Here is a 5,000-nt window from a genome sequence, read left to right as displayed (position 1 = left end):
TATACAATAATAGACAGTGCCCTAGAGACACTACATAGTGACATCCTGACATCAGCCAACAGACACACACCAAAGAAACAACACAAAATTCACATAGACTTCAGACCCTCCATAAAAACACAACGACTACTAGTGTGCTACAGAACACGCTTTTTACAAAACATGCACAACCACATACCCATCTACAGAGACCTCTGCATCCTTCGCACACACATACTAAATAGCCTACAGGATGACCACAGCGCTCACTGGAGGAACCTAGTCTCCCTTATGGACGGAGCTCGCTGCAAAAATCCTACTCAGTTCTGGCACATGGTGCACAAGCTGAAGGGATGCCACCGGGAAAGATTCGAGTACCTCCTAGTGAACGGTGATCGAGTCACCAACCCAGACCAGGTCACCAACACCTTCCAGACACACTGGTGCAACACCTTCCAACCACACCCTTTCCCTCCCCATGAGCCCAGTATTGCCCACATACACCACATCACCGATCTTGTGCGCCGAAACATAGCAAACACGCTACCACATAACATTATACACTTAACACACCTAGATCCCCAACACCCTCTCACCACACCCATTGAGGAGGAGGATGTCACCAGGTTGCTCAGACATACTCCGCGGCGAGCCCCCGGCCCCTCAGGAGTCACATGGCCGATGGTGCGGAGCCTTCCTCCAGAAATCATATCCAGCCTGACAAAAATTTTCAATGCTTGCCTCGCCTCTGGATACTTCCCAAAGGCTTTCAAAATTTCAAACATCACCCTTATTGCCAAGCCCGGAAAAAACTCTCACTTACCAGAAAACTATCGCCCCATAAGCCTCCTTGAAATTCTTGGAAAAACTTTTGAACGTCTAATCAACTTAAGATTGAGAGCGTTCCTCGAATGTAACGGATTGCTGGCACCACAGCAGTTCGGTTTCCGGAGGAACGCCTCAACTGAGGACGCCCTTAACAGCATAGTAGCCTACCTAAATTTCAACAAGCCATATTACAAGACAGCACTCGTGACAAAAGATGTCAAGAAAGCTTTTGACACCGTTTGGCACACCGGTTTGAAATACAAAATTTGTAATAACTTCAATCTCCCTTTTCTAACACAACGCATCTTGTGTAGTTTTCTGGATGAGAGACAGACAAGAATCCGCCACCAGGGCAACTTTTCGCCATTTTTCACCCCTCAGGCTGGAGTCCCACAAGGCTCCGTACTCTCCCCCACCCTTTTTAACATGTACACAGCTGACCTACCCCTCCCAGCCCACAATGACTCACTAACTATTCAATACGCGGACGATGTAACGCAATTGGCCCGTGCCAGGTCGTTAGATCTCCTAACCGACAAAATTCAATGGGAACTGATGGCGACTAGCCTGTGGGAGATGAAATGGCGAATTCTCTCCCATCCCGAAAAATCAAAAGTCACTTATTTCAACATTAAAAGAAGTCAGCCCCGCCAAATCTCACTAAACAGAATTACTCCAATCCCCACCCCAATCCCCATCAGTAACAACAACAAAGTGCTTGGCCTCACCATAGATAAGCACCTCAACTTCAATATACATATAAAACAAAAAGCAACCATAGCCGCCAAGGCCCTGAGCAACCTGGAAAGATTTCGCGACAGCAGCACAAAAACAAAACTTCACCTCTACAAAGCTTTCATTCTCCCTCTCTTAACCTACTGCCCTCTTGCCCTCTCTCTCTCTGCTCCCTCCAACCTCTCTAAACTTCAAAAAGTTCAAAACCGAGCAATTCGTTTCGCTCTTGGGACGAAATGGTTCGACTTCCAAACCTCTCTCTCCATTCACCAGGAGTCCAACATCCCCCCCCTTAACATAACACTCCACAATAGAATCGAAAAACAACTAAGCTCCTTCTCCGACAGACACACAATCACATACAATTTCATTACCAACCTCCCCCCACCTTTCCGTCACCTGCCGCACTGCAATCTCCTTGATCCTCCCACTGTGCCTCCTGAACCTGTTTTCTAATAATGGACTCCTCCTTTCTTCCCTTCACTATCTCCTTTCTCAGTACCACTCATGGTGTCTGAGTGGCATCATCGTCGTTCTCTCGTTCACGTGGGCGGTCCCGCGTGCCAACACCTAGTGGTTTTTTCATATTTTTTGTCTTATGGTTTTGTATTCATATTTTTGTTTTTGTGCATTATTTTTCTGTCTCGCAGCCTAGGTTTTAAGGTGGCACCGGACCGCTCTTGGGAAAGGGACGCGACAAAAAATCACCGCCATTAACATACCATGCCTCTGACCGAGGGAGTGGGGTCGTGTGGCAACACCTAGTGGTTTTTTCATATTTTTTGTCTTATGGCTTTGTATTCATATTTTTGTTTTTTATACATTATTTTCTTGCCTCGCAGCCTAGGTTTCAAGGGGGCACCGGACCACTTCCAGAGAGACGGGGATAGCACGAACCGCACTCCTCCCACTGACGTCACGGCAATGGGGCCCCCGGACGTCGGCATGACGTTCCGGTAGCGGTACCCCCCGAGGTAGTTAAGGAGCGGCCAGTACTGATGATGGGGACGGTAACCACACCATTCAGTGGAAGCCACTTCACCCCCCACACAGAGGTAGTTGGGTGCGGCAAGGGCTGGGCAGGAAGGTAGTCAAGAGATGGTGGGGCGGGGCCCTGGAAGCATCCATGCAGGAATCCCCATTCACCCCCCGCCACCAGCGACTTACCGCGTGCAAGCAGATGGTATTAGATTTGACCCCTCGTTGCGGTGAGGGAGCCTTTTCGAGCCTCTGTCATTGCACATCCTACCATCATGTCAATCATTATCACAAACCATCCTCACCCTCCCCATGCACATAACACCACAACATTTTTTATACTTCTCTTTTCTTTAGCAGGTTGGCCTTTTTGCAGGAAGAGTCACAGGACAAGAGCAGAAAGGACCGACACCGCTTTTTCACCCACCACATTACATCATACATTAAATATCCCTGCCATCACCAAATCACTCTACTACTATCCGTGGTTCGGAACCCACGTAAAACTGTAGGTCCCTCCGCTATACGGATGTACTTCTTCCTCTGTCCTTCTTTGAACCAATAAAAAGCAAAAAAAAAAAAACCCTTTCTACTCTGACTGTCCTTCACTCCTCTTTCACATCCTGATGGTGCAGGCTCTGGATAGTCTGGCCCCTAACTTGTGCGTGGTTTGGCCCGGGGTTTTGGGTGCGTGGGCGGCGTTCGTGGCTGTGGCTGTGTTGGGCTTGGCCTGCTCGGTTGGTGGCGGACTCTCCTGCTTTCCCCGATAAAGACCTTGTCCCCCTTGCCATCTTAGCATGAATATAACACGTAAAAAAAAAAAAAAAAAAAAAAAAAAAAAAAGATGTCCTTCCTCATTGAAATTGCGCCTGGGTTAAGCCCCAGTGACTATTTCTCCTACTACAATTCCCTTCTTATCACCCCCCTATTCTTCCCACTATCCCCACTTCCCCCTCCCCATCTTTTCTCTCTTTGTTATGTTATGTTATGTTAAATTCACTACTTGCTCGCAGAGCTACCGACGAGGTTAGAGTACTCGCGCTCCTCATTTATCACCAACAACAACAACTACTACTACTACTACTACTACCACAACATCCATTATCATGTCTGGACGCGGCAAGGGAGGAAAGGTGAAGGGAAAGTCAAAGTCCCGTTCCAGTCGTGCTGGACTCCAGTTCCCGGTCGGCAGGATTCATCGCCTTCTAAGGAAAGGCAACTACGCCGAGCGCGTGGGTGCTGGTGCCCCCGTGTACCTTGCGGCAGTTATGGAGTACCTGGCTGCTGAAGTCCTTGAGCTTGCCGGCAATGCCGCCCGTGACAACAAGAAGACTCGCATCATCCCACGTCACCTGCAGCTGGCCATCCGCAACGACGAGGAACTTAACAAGCTCCTCTCCGGAGTCACCATTGCACAGGGTGGCGTGCTGCCCAACATTCAGGCCGTGCTCCTTCCCAAGAAGACTGAGAAGAAGTAAATAAAGGGCCTCCCTCCCCTTCAGCCAATATCACCATCAATCCGGCTCCTCTTCGGAGCCACACGTTCAAACATCTAGAGAGTTGTGTAGACTATACTGGTATATCAATAATAAGCAAGTAGTGTATACTATATTTCTACTAATGTACCTGCTGTGTGTCACAGTGGAGAGTTGATTAGATGTGTTGCCTATTGTGATATGTTGAGCGTCTTTTTCATCTCAATGTATATTTTGTTTTATGAGAAACTGAGAACGATGAGGGGCGTGATCATTGAAATAAGTCAATGATAATAATAATAATAATAATAATAATAATAATAATAATAATAATAATAATAATAATAATAATGATAATAATAATAATAATAATAATAATAATAATAATGATAATAATAATAATACTTGGAGAAGACCTGATGAAGTGAGAAAGATGGTTATAATTAATAATGGTTTCTTTTCTTAGCTCAGATAGTGATAGTGAACATGGTTATGAGAAAGTAGTAGTAATAATAGTAGTCTATGGTCCTTCTTTCTTTTCATGTTTGTGGACCTTAAAAAGGTCCGGGAGATGATGTTATTCAATGATGATAATGCAAGCTGAATAGCTGGCACCATCTCAATAATGGAGCGATTTAACCACCAAATCCGTACAGGGTACGGCCCTGACGCTTGAGGGCGTAGACAACGTCCATGGCAGTAACGGTCTTACGCTTGGCGTGCTCGGTATAGGTGACAGCATCCCTGATAACGTTCTCAAGGAACACCTTGAGCACCCCACGAGTCTCCTCGTAGATGAGACCAGAGATGCGCTTGACGCCACCTCGGCGAGCTAGACGACGGATAGCAGGCTTGGTGATTCCCTGGATGTTATCACGCAGAACCTTACGGTGACGCTTGGCGCCTCCCTTTCCAAGACCCTTGCCTCCCTTGCCGCGGCCAGTCATGGTGATGAGAGCTGCTAGTACGACGTCCGAACGGTCTAACAGGAAGCTCACGAATGTG

General features: G+C 47.2%; 1 pseudogene; it reads right to left on the bottom strand.

The window, feature by feature from the left end:
• The window catches only part of LOC135114348 (histone H3-like), a 12,573-nt pseudogene extending 7,581 nt beyond the window's left edge, over positions 1–4,992 (bottom strand).
• Positions 4,993–5,000: the final 8 nt, after the last annotated feature.

This window comes from Scylla paramamosain, chromosome 27 (assembly GCF_035594125.1).
Source record: "Scylla paramamosain isolate STU-SP2022 chromosome 27, ASM3559412v1, whole genome shotgun sequence".
NCBI lineage: Eukaryota > Metazoa > Arthropoda > Malacostraca > Decapoda > Portunidae > Scylla > Scylla paramamosain.
The sequence above is the reverse complement of the archived record's forward strand: the minus strand, read 5'-3'. Positions and strand labels throughout refer to the sequence as shown.